This window comes from Buteo buteo, chromosome 10 (genome assembly GCF_964188355.1).
Source record: "Buteo buteo chromosome 10, bButBut1.hap1.1, whole genome shotgun sequence".
In the NCBI taxonomy this organism is placed as follows: Eukaryota; Metazoa; Chordata; class Aves; order Accipitriformes; family Accipitridae; genus Buteo; species Buteo buteo.
In genome coordinates, this window is record NC_134180.1 from 44,506,423 (window position 1) to 44,518,702 (window position 12,280).

Sequence of the window (12,280 nt, forward strand, 5' to 3'; positions counted from 1 at the left end):
AACCCATAATTATCTTCTTTTAAAAAGAACAGTTACCAGGGCTTCTAGGCAGGAGTAATAGTCAGAGAATGCAGATTATAGGAGTGCCATATTCTTACCAAACAGGTTTCTAGTATCAGTAATAAAAATGAAAGGCACTGACCTTGGTGGGATCTGGGATTGTTCCCTGAGCGCCCGCAGGAGTCGGGATGCTCCCGGCCCCGGCGGCGCCAAGCAGCCCTGGGCGCCCAGGGAGGGCACAGACACATGCTGCACTCTGACGTAAAACAAAGTGTTGCCTCTTGTGACTAATAGGAGAAATAAGCCCGTAATGTAGATTTCCAGTTGGAAATTTATTTCTGAGCAAATGGTAAGTAAAAATTTTGACTTTGGCCTCACCACTATGTGATGCTCTAGCAGCCTTAATAATGAAGATAAATTTCCGAGCACGTCAAAACATTTATGGAGAAGAGTCAAAGAATTAAAAAAGCACAGTGATTCCTTAGACACTCAGACCAAAGTTCAAGATAGTATCCCATCTGTAAGATTTAGTTTCATTTCAGTTTCAATTATAAGATTTTATTCTTGCTATTAATTTCCACTGTCATCTGAAATCTAAGGATTTGTTGTAGTAAGACTCAACTGTGGTGGGAAATAGAAGCTTCTCTACCATTTGCTGTGTTCGGTCAAGAAGGGCATATTTTTAGTATTAATAGAAAAATCAGTAATATTATGCAAAGATTACTAGAAATTGCAAAAAAACTTCTTTATATAAATAAATCAGTGAGTTTGGTTTAGACCAACTTCCACCCACCATTGCTGATCATTTCCCATCATCTTTAAATTCCTTTTTCGTTGCTGATGTTGAATTGCCCTTGCCGAGACGCCGGATTTCTGCCCAGCCCCACCTCGCTGTTCATCTCCACTTCCTCATGCCCGCTTTGGGAAGGGCACGCAGGGGCTGACACCTCTGCTCTTGGGACTTTCCAGTCACTTGTGGGTGTGTGTTTCTTTGTGCTCCCTTCCCTGAAAAAATCATAAATCTTCTACCGTGCACAGGAATTTCATGCCAGCAGTGGTCTGTCTGGCCAATCTGAGAGTAAGGCCTGCACAGATCAAAAGGCGCCTGAAGAGAGCTGTTTAATGATCTGCCTTCACTTGCTCTCATCCTCCTCTCTAGGCTCCTGAAGTCATTGCCAATGCAGAGCTAAATGAAACCAAAATCCTCAGAAGCTAAAAACTAAGGGAAGAAATCAGAAAGCGGAGCTCTTTTCAAGTGCAGACATAAACGAAAGATAACTCCAGACTCAGCTCTCTGCAGGAAACTTTGAGTTAAGATCCAGCTCTCCCTCTACTCCCCCGACCAGCACCAAAATATACATTTAATTTTTCATGTCACCTCCAACAAGCGTGCAGAATCAGCTGCTGGCTAACGCTTTACAAAGATAAATGCATGCAAGAGAGAGAGACGAGAGCCAGGCTGCAAATGTTTTTGTGGGGACGGAAGCATCAGCCCGTGGGCAAACGCGTGCGCCGAGCTGGGCTCGCACCCTCCATCGCTCCTCCGCCAGCGGCTTCGCCGTCGCGGCAGGCTGTCGGCGTGCGGGACGCGGTGATCCGCGCGGGAGAAGCCAGCAGCGAGCAACATCGCGCTCGGGTATTTCTACGGGACCCCCGAGCTGCCTGGCCCTGGAGGGGCACAGAGAGGACGGGGGCACGGCAGCGGGGCCGGTGGTGACGAACTCCCGGGGCTCGCCGCAGCCGGCGGCTCCCAGGCTCTCACTGCCCAGCCTCAGGGCCCTCGCAGAGGGGGGATCACCCCCGGGGTGGGGACCCTGCCTGGGGTTGCTCGGGGACAGGAGCGGCGCGGGGAAGCCCCGGGAGCAGGGAGGTTGGGGCGTCCCCGCGGCACCCGGCAGCCAAGGATCCGCGCCCTGCCCGGCATCCGTGCCTGGAGGGTGCACCCGCTGAACGCGGGGAGGAATAAACGCACGCAGCGCGTTAGGGAAACGCATGATCTGAGGCTAAAGTTCTACTATTTATTAGACTAATTCTTTTCTGAAGGCAGATGGAAAATCTAGACAGCCAATATGAATAGGCAATTCTGCGTTTTGTCAGTTTTCCCATTACGCCGCAAGGTCATCTCTAATTGACTTTAAAATCCATCTTAAAGGAGGCTTTGCAAACGAGCCGAGAGCCTGCCCCACCGGTGCGGAAGGTGCCCGTGCCTCTTGCTGGTCCCCTCACCGTCACCCCGCGGGGACGCCCGCCTGGCCGCAGGGACCCCGCGGAGCCAGCATCTCTTCCCGGCACGGAAGGAGCCCCCCGCCTTTCTGTCAACTGGGGAGGACAGCAGAGCTGGCGGGACAACCGAGCGACGTCGCGTGTCACGGGGCTCTGCTGGGGTTTTACCCCTTTCCAGACACGACTGCAGGCGCAGCCGGTCGGAGGCAGAGGTCTCCAGCTCGGATGTGGAGGTGACACAACTTAAAGGGGGCGTATGGCTATATGTCTTTGACATTGCCAAGTGAATTTGAGAATCAGTGGGTTTTCACCTTCTGCAGACGAGCAGTGAATTTCTTCCTTTGTTGTTTGATTGCCTCTGGGATTACTATCACTTAACTGCACTGCAGTCGCATGTAGGAACCCCTTGTATCGACCAGGGCCTTCTCTGTGCAAACTTAACAAAAAAAAGAGATTCCTCCCTGAATTCACAATCTGAACCTATTGTATCAATTCCTGCGAGGGCTCAGGGAGTTTTGGTGGTGCCTTTTATGAGGGTAATCTGCAGCTGAGAAGGGATTGCCACCTGGGCACAGTAAGAGCTGACGCTCCCTATTTTCAGAGGTCGCAGCCCACCCCCCGGGATGGACGGGCTGTGCGTGCAGAAGCGCTCATGGCTGCACCCCCACGAGCGTAAGGACTGGACCGCATCCGTACCGCCACCTCGCCAAAACCCATCCTGGCTCATCCTCGCCACAGCATGAACAACTCACTGCAGCCAGTGCCCCCCCTCCAGCGCTCCCAGTTTGCTTACCTTGGAGAAGCGCCTGTTTCCCAGCGATGAAATGGGACCTGCCCTTGGCTGCTCTGCTTCACATCCTCACTGCGAGTCCTGTCCACCTTAACCTGCTATTAAGCTTGTGGACTCAAAAGCTAAGTCTTAAACTTTTAAAGTATTTTCAGCAGAACACAGCTCTTCTGCAAATGTCAGACTTTTTCATGCATTTTTTCCCATTGTATTGGGGATTCTGTTTAATCATAAAAAAAATTAATCCAGCAAAACACACCCCATTTAGTCACTAGCGGCAAAATAAAATCTAGGGGTTGGTTTTGGTTTTTTTTTCAGTTCATGCCACTGGGTATTCATGTTCTAAAACACTTGCCTGTTGGCTTTCTGTACTGTCAGGCCAGCCCAGTTTCAGCGCCGTGTCCCCTGGCCACCCCACACCCAGGCGGGACCCCGCGCAAGCATCCCCCTCCGCTCCCCTGCCCACCTCCTGCTTGCCGAACCAGCCACCCCGCCGGCACGATGCATCAGAGCGGAAAGCTGGCTGCAAACCCGCAGCGTTCCGCTCCCCGCACCGCTCCCCGCTTACACCACTCACAACAAATGAATCGTATTCACCGCGAGCGCGGAAATTATTTTTTATACCCTGGAAGGGAGTGTCAATAGACAGGTCCTATTTCATTTTTACGTGGCAGTCCCCAGGACAGTGCCAGAATGCCGCGGCACATCTCCAGGGCCTGGACCATCGAGGACAAAACACAGGAGTGGGATGTGGTGGGGAGGCCAGGCAGAGGGACAGCCTGACAGCAGAGGCTGATTCTAACGGGGATTTTAACAAAGTTATCAGTTTTGTGTTTAAAGTACTAAAGACGTGATACTGACAACAGCACAAATAAATTGGATGTCTGTTACACAAACACTCCTGAAAATTTTATATTTGCATGGCAACCGGCTTATTATATTTACATGAACATCTGCTGCAGGTTCACTAAAATCTTTAAAACAGATGGACACGAAGAAAGAGCTAGTAATTAACAAAGCTATATGTTGATTAAATCAGCGTGTGGTTAATTTTAATGATTACTGATCTTTATTGGGGTCCATAAGACTTCTCAAAATCAAATCCACTTTAGCGGATGTGTTGATTAGCCGCAGAGCCACAGACACCAGTGCCGCTCGCCCATGTGCCGCAGTGCTGCGACCGCCATCGGCTGGGTGAGGGTCTGATCCTGCTTTCAGTGAAATTAACTGGAGCAAGTAATTGTGGGTCCGCAGCCAGGAAGGGCTGTTGTGAGCATCCGCTGTGGCCTGGGCATAAAACTTTCCAGGATTAATTCCTTTCCAAGTAGAGCATCCTTTCAGAAAACCACAAACCGATCTCCATTAAGACATTTTGGCAATGAGGAGTTGGCCATCAGCTCTGGCAGGATGCTCCAGTTACCAAATTACCCTCGCCATACACATAATGTGCGTTTATCTCAGCCTCCAGCTTTACGTCTCCTTATATCCCCATCCGTGCAATTTAAAAGCTTTCTGTTCTCAAACTTCTGCTCCCTGTGTTCATACTCACAGGCTGGGATCGAACCATGCCTTGCCCATCTCACTATTGAATTCAGCAGACTGACTCCTTCGAGCCCGTCGGTGCCTGGCTTCTTCTCCTGGCCCTCACCCTGCCGCTCCCCACCGCCTTCCACGATCCCTCTGTGTGGCCCCTCTCCCCACGCACATCCACCACAGCTCAGCAGAGGCTTTCCACAGCAGCCGGACCCGAGCAGTCCGCACCTTCCCTGACTGCCCATCCCTGCGGGCACAGAGGGTGCCGGCCGAGCCCTCTGCAGAGGTGCCGGCCGCCTGATGGTCCGGCACGCGTGACGCTCCAGCAGCATCCCAGTTCCTCCCCAGATGTCACGCTGCTGTCAAAGCAAATGCCACACAGACGGCTGGTGTATCGATACTCTCCTCATCTACCACATTTGTCATCTCATTAAAAAAAATAGTCAGTCTTATCTGCTGGTCCTATTTTCCATACCAGCAAGTTGATTGACACTAATTAGAATACATTCTAATTAATTATTCATTAATCAAGTCTCATATCAGCTATTCCGTTATTGTGCCTGGGGTCAGTGATGTGCTAACAGGCCCGGACTTAGCTGCGTCGTATGGATCAGTCCTCCAGTACTGGCACAAATTTGCGTTCTTCCACCTCCTGCCCGTGCGGAGCCTGGCCCCCGCTGCCCAGTCCCCCGGTGCTCGGAGCCCGCGCTGGCAGCTTGGGCTGGCAGGGACGCGGGCTGCAGCCTGAACCATCGCTTTTCCACTTTTTTCTGGCCAGTTCTACTGGCGAGGAAAAAACAAGGAGATGTTAATTTTAGAACTTTGAATTCGTATGATTCTAAACTAATACACAGACAAGGAGTACCAGTATACCTTCACGGCACCCACCAGCGAAAAAGTGGCCACAGTTCAATGGTCTGAAGCAAAGCACCACTCAGGTATTTAGGCTACTGCTTAAATACCACTGCAACCAAGAAAACTGACTGCATTAGTGCCAGCTGCTTGTGGAAGAGGAGAGAATATGACTACCTGGGTGGACTACGTCTGAGAAAAAAGACGTGGCTCAGCTATGGTGAATTATCTTACCTGTAAAAATTAAGGAATTAATGAGCACAAGCAGGACAATTTCTGGTGATGTCCAGAAAAATATGGCAATTCAGCAGTACAAATCAGCTGGCCAGTACAAGGTACCAACACTGACTCAGAGCTACCAGTCAAGCCACCCTACTTCTTCCCTAAAAACACACATAGGGGGGGCAGGAGAGCTTCATCCATCTTCTTGTCACTTATTTTAGGCGAACAAGGGTAAAAATTACTTCCGGAGGAAAAAAATAATTAAATTTAACAGGGAACCTAGACCAGGATTTGCAAAAAAAACCAACAAAACAACCCAACTTCTCTTTATGCTATCTATGAAGCTATCTATGATTTCAAATGAACAAACTGCAAAAAGGGAAGGCCAGTATCATAGGTTTAATTGATATCTAGGCAATTATAATTTTTCTACAGAAAACAAAACAGAATGCCACTCCCACGCTGTCTGGATCTTCTCCAGGGCAGCAATCTGCTTTACCCAGCAAATTTGCCGGAGGTCTGTTCAGCAAGTCACATTCACAGGACACCACACGAGCACAAGTTTCTTTTAATAAATGATGGAAGAGTGGTGAACAGCCACATAAGCATTTTGGGATAAAGCATAAAAGAAAATTCTCTTGAGGCGATTTCTGCCACACATTGTCTCCAGATAGCATTGTAGGGCTTTCTGCACATCCCAGAGAAGAGATGTAGAATAAAACCGGCCCATCCCTGGGGAAAAAAAAATTGTATTAAATATATGCAGACTGATTCTCTGTTTTGCAAGTCAAAAATAAATCAAATGGGAGTAAATTTTTGATTGGCTCCTTTGTTGCCAACATAAATAACTACCCCAGAATCAGGATAACAGGAAGGCAAACCCACTGGTCTGCAGGTACAGCATGACATATTGCAACAGTGACAGTACAGATTTCCATTACGGTATGAGAAGCACAGTATATTGCACTACTGGCTCCTGGGGACTGGTGGAGAATTGCTATCATCCCTTTGCATCAGCAGGGCCAGGGAAGTCATCGATTCAGAGGCAAGGGGTCCATCTTGGAATCCATGTGGGATGCAGCCAGGCCCTTGGTCCACAAGTCTAAGGAATGACCAGGAGGACCTGTGTCAACCAGCCGTTGAGTTACTCACCACTGTTTCAGTAGAGCTGGAAAAACACGTCAAATAATCCAAACAAAATCAATGTTTGTACTGTAGATGTTTTAAAGTTTGATATACTCAAAGTAGAATGGCTTAAACAGACTTGCAAATCCAGCCTGGTGTTACACTAATTGCTCTAAACGAATTCACCAAACTGTGCAAACTGCTGAGTCTGTACTATAAAAACCTTCCGTAAATACCAGGCCCTGGGATCCAAAACACTTCAGCGCATCCTTGGAAGACAGGATTGTCATCGCAACTCTCAACTCACTGGCAGTTTATAAGTAAAGAAACATTAGCAATATAAAATCACTGTTTGTATAACCACTGAGGGCTTGAAACTGTACCATTGCCCTTACTGAGAGTAGTCCCAGATTAATCTAATCATGTACTTATTTAAAAAGCATTGTTCTTTCTGTAAATGTTTAAAAATAAACAACAAATTTTAATACTTCAAAAAAAGCCTGTGCACCACACCACTTCTTTGCATTTCACTGTAGCAATGCCCTGTGATTTTGTGTATGAAGCTTGCTCCTGCAGAAGTCTGTGGGAACACAATAGGACTTTACAGAACATTAAAAAGCACATTTTTATCAATGAGGAAGCACACAAAAATGGCGTAATCTCTAAGCAAATAGACAACTCTGATTAAAAGAAAAAGGACTAAAAAAACCCTCTAAAATGCTAAACTTAGCCACCACAGATAAGAAATACTGCCATATGCTGCCACATAGCTTCACTCTCATTCAGCGATCACAGGGATCAACAAAACATTGTCAGGAATTATTTCAGTTAGCATGGATGATACTGCAGAGATTAGATTAATTAAACCGATAAATCCCAAGCACGAATCAAAAGCATCCAATACAGAGAAAGAAAGCCGAGTGAAAGATGGGAAGTGCTGCCAAGAAGATTTGCAAAGGTCCCACCAGTCCAGCGTGGCTGGCAAGCCTTGAATGCTAAAATAAAGAAATAAGCAGAAGGAAACAGAGAAAGTGCCAGGTAACTGCAGATGTGGGGTCTGACCCGGCCGCAAGGCTGGCACTGAACCACCGGTGCCGTCCACCCAAAAGCGGGGCTTATGCAGCCCATCCAGGCCAGGTCTTACCAAAAGATGGCAATGCAAAAGAGCTGCCAGAAAGGAAGAGGTCAGTAATTCCAACCACAGATTTCAGAGAAAAGCCTTTACAGTATACCTTAAAAATGTACTCTACACAAATGTACTTTAAAAATCAGAGGGAGAATGTGTATTATAATTACTTTTACATAGCATCCTCCTTCCCACTCAAAAGGAAGCAGTTTAGTGACAATCACAAGTGACACTACTGTGGAAAATTAGCAAACCAGCAAGAAAGATAAATAATATCAGTATCACCAGAGGAAATACAAATGTAGGCAGAAACAACCAATAAACCTCCAGAGTAAACCTGTGGAACTCATTGCCAACGGATATTACTCAGAGTGAACATTTAATAGAATTCAGAAAAACATAGATTTGTACATAGGTGCTGAGATGAAACACTTATTTCAGCTGGGAAGAGGCTATAAACCCTCCTGCATCAGCACAGAAATACACTATGGATTTTTCCTATGGACAAAGGTTTCCACAATGATCCATTTCTGTGTTTTTTCTGTGCCTTCTGAAGCATCTGAACCTGGTAAATTATAGAAGAAAGAATAACAAAATGGATGGATTGTCAGTCTGACCTCATATATCGGTCCCTAAATTTTTGAGTAATAAGATGAGACTTAACTGGCAAAAAATGAAAACTATTAAGCAACGGGGAAAAGCACATATTGAATAGGAAATGGAAACCTAGAGAGGCAGTAAAAGCTAGAGACCTTGGGGCTGGATTGGACAGTAAATTAGAAATGAAAATGCAATAGAATTTGGCAGCAAAAAAAGGTCAATGCAATTTGGAACTGTATGTGCCAAGACTTTCCGTCACAGAGCAGGGAGGATAGAGCCTATTACCAGTTTTCTAGATTTAAGCAGCTTGAATAAGTTTCAAATACATAGCCAAACATTTGGATGCTTAACTAAATCAAGCCTCAAAACCCTTTTGGATTTTCGCTTTGATTTCTAACATCTTTATGTTTGGCCTCTTTTCTGAGAATTCAGTCTGTTGTAAAAATGAATCGTTCAAGATAAGCATCTGCAGTTGCCAAGAGACTATTGTGTTAAGCCCAAGGATGATTTAACATCCTTGCAAACTGGGGTTTTGGAATTAGAAAAAATTGCTTTGCTCTGAGTAGTAGATACATTTCAGATGCCTGAGAACATGGCCGCTGCTTCTCAGAACTTCTGATTTAGTTATTCCCCCCCAAACCACAGCTATTTTACTTAAACAACACTTTCTTCTGAGGCCCATTACCCCGGCCACTGGATAACACACACCAATAAATAAAGAGAAGTCTCTAAACGAGACACAAAATAGTCCTTTCATTTCCAAACGCCCTGCAGCGACCTTCCCATTGCCAGAGCTCCATTTACTGCCATTTACTGATCTGTAACACAATGAAAAGCATGACCAAAGTACGAGATTTCCTGCACAGTTTTTCCTCTGAAACTCAAGGATCTGACAGACTGAGTGGGGACTAAGCTTCAGAGCCATCAGCTGCCTCTAAATGTGTTTTACTAATATTTAATGCCGTAAGTATTTAAATATTATGGTGCAGTGAATAGTAAGAATTATTTTGTCTTTGAACATGTAGTTGCTGCACTCCTTTTATAACCAAAATTACATCTTTCAGCTGTTCATTACTGTTTGATGTAACTAAATCTTCCATGTCAAGGAAGTTAAAATCACTTCAGCCTCGACATTCACTAGTAATTTTCTTTGAGGAAGGCAGAAATTTATTTGGCTTGACCTAATGATTGAACTAAGTAGGTTTTCTTCAAGCCGTCTGCCAAGCTAGACATATTTACTTTGTGTGCTCTAAAGTTGCATTAGAAATGCTCCTTGTAAGTACAAACAGCTCAGGAAGCTTTTAAATGACTGTGCATTGTTGAGATAAATCCAGTGCTAAAACCTGGGTGTTTTTTTGAGAGCAGTCTTGAAGGGGGAGGGACGGACTTCCCATTATTTCCCTTGAAGGATACAGAAACACATTTTTCCAGGCATTTCACTTAAAGGCTAAGAAGCAAATGCAGTCATTTAGAAAAGGTAATCATCTGTAAACAGCATATTTCCTAACAGGATGGAGAAAACATTAAAAGTAAAATTTATCAAAAAGATCATTCATGAAATTTCAGGTTAGACAGGGACAGTAAATGTAATAGGCAGTTTGCAATAGGGAGCCCTGAGAAAGCCTGGGCAGGTCGGCAGAGCGAAGGCGTGCGATGCTGGGGCGCGTGCCCTGCTTCTCCTCTCCTCGCCGCATCGGCCGCAGAAGCTGGCGGTGCTCACTGCCAGAATCGCCAGCAGCAGGGTCTCTCCCCGCGTTTCCCACGGCCTTTCTGTATCAACTTGGTTTCACCACTTTGTGCCGCGTCAGACCTGGGGGGTTTGCAGGAACCTGTCTCTGAGGTGAGGTCTCTGTCCTGCCCAGTGTCGCCCAAGACCAGTGTCAGCACCAGCACCCAGTTATCTTACTGCTGCTCTGAAATAAAGCAGCATTGCGCTATGCAAACTGATGCAAGAGAGTTCAAGACAGGAATGGGTTTGCCAGGAGAGGCTTGGGCAGGATGGAGAGCTGGAACTGGCCTAAAAATAGGTGGGGTGGGCACTACAGCTTCTCGTGCGTGGCAAGCCTGTGAAAGCTGCAGGAATGGTGTGGGGTTTCCCCTGATGACCCAGCAGGCTTTGGCGTGCAAGATTCACCATTTCCAAAGTCCCTTTAAGCCTCCACAGTCTGACTCCACAGCTGCAGTTCTTGCTCTCTTTCATCCACTTTGTAAGAAACTCACAATTATTTCTTGCTGGTCGAACTCTTTTAATTTTTCTGTTGTTCTTTTTGACCTACAGTGCAGGTTAACTGAGACTGAAATTATGTCTGTTGGATACAGCAAAGCACGTAGCAAGTAACCTTAAAAAATGGGAGATTATTTAAAGATCAAAAAGGCTTGATGTTGCTAGTTATCCTCAGTCTTTAATTCTTGGTCATTACACCAATAAATTATAGGTTCAGATGAATGTACTCCTCTCTGGGTTCTTGGAAGATAGCAGCAAAAACCTGAGAAATGTTTTATGCTGCTCAGTACAATAATAAATGGAAATTCGTATTTGGCATCAGACTACTGGAGAAGAAAACGATGCTGAAGGAACTCTTGCTCAGAATTGCCCCAAAGTGTTTGCCTTCACTCCATGCCAGCCGCAGAGACAGCTAATGATGATGCTAGAACAGTTTGCTGACTATTACGGAACTATCTGAAGTACCTTGAATTGTCCCAAATGGCAACACTTGTGCTATAATATGGACAGAAAGGTCAGAAATAATGGAACTTTGCCACTAAGCTGTTCGCAGTAACGCATAGCAAACTCAGGGGCAGCTCCCTCTGCTTCACTGGGAAAACAAAGCTTTGCTTCTTTCCCTGACTCTGCACCTTTGATGACTACAGAGGTTCCTGCTCTCTGCATTGCACGCGGGTGAGTCTAATTAATGGTGGTTGCAAATTTATATGAGAAGTCTGCCCATTAAAAATTCCACATAAGTCACAATATTGAGCTTTTAGTGGAAAGCAGAATGAAGATGCATTACAATGAGGACATCAATCTAAAAACCAAAAATTAAATTAAAAAAAAATATCATCGTTCAGTAGGAAGGATTGGCTAGAATGCATTACAAGTTAATTTTTAAAACAACTGCAGTGAAATAATGCTGGTTGCTATTCAGAGGCAGGCAGGAAACTGAAAACTAAGGTTTGTACCTGAACTCATCTCATACCCATGAAATGGCTATTCATTATAGCATCAAACAAATGGGAATTTGTCAGGCCTTCAGGTGGTGTAAAGTAAGAGCACTTCCATTTGTTTCAGTGTAATGATACCTGTTTACACCAACAGAGAAAACGTGGCTTGAAGTCCTCCTCCTTGTATTTAATCTTCTGGCCTTTGCTAAGCTATCAAAAGAACTTTGTACAAAAAATTACTCCTGCTAATTTTATCAGGCTGCCTTCAGAGGCTGGGAGAACTGAGCCTGATTTTTATCTTGGCTAAGTTGGTATAAAATCGGAGGCGCACGCTGCTCTGGTGGCAATACCCTGAACTTCTGCAGAGCAGCGGAGATAATCCTCTGACAGCCCTCCAGGGTTTCTTTTCTAGTTGAGAGCCCACATTCAAATACCGATGAAGGGCAAGTGCTGCCTGGCTCCCTCCATGCTGAAAATCCACCTAGTTCTGGTGGATCTAGCCCTGCTTACTATTCCTGGACCCTAAAATAATAGCTTTTTCTCTGCAAAACTTCACACTGGGGATCAATCTGTAAATTGCAGACATAATCAAACATATACCCTTTAGATAAACCTTCAAATAAGACTTTCTAAATCCCACATTTATGACA

At 45.7% G+C, this 12,280-nt stretch overlaps 1 long non-coding RNA gene across 3 annotated transcripts in view; it reads right to left on the bottom strand.

Annotated features, from left to right (window-relative positions):
- Window positions 1-6,020: 6,020 nt before the first annotated feature.
- LOC142035329 (uncharacterized) overlaps window positions 6,021-12,280 on the bottom strand; it is a 73,338-nt gene continuing 67,078 nt past the window's right edge. For all 3 annotated transcript variants that reach the window (XR_012651865.1, XR_012651864.1, XR_012651866.1), the window contains one exon: window positions 6,021-6,349. This is a non-coding gene — a long non-coding RNA (uncharacterized LOC142035329). The remainder of the gene's footprint in view (window positions 6,350-12,280) is intronic.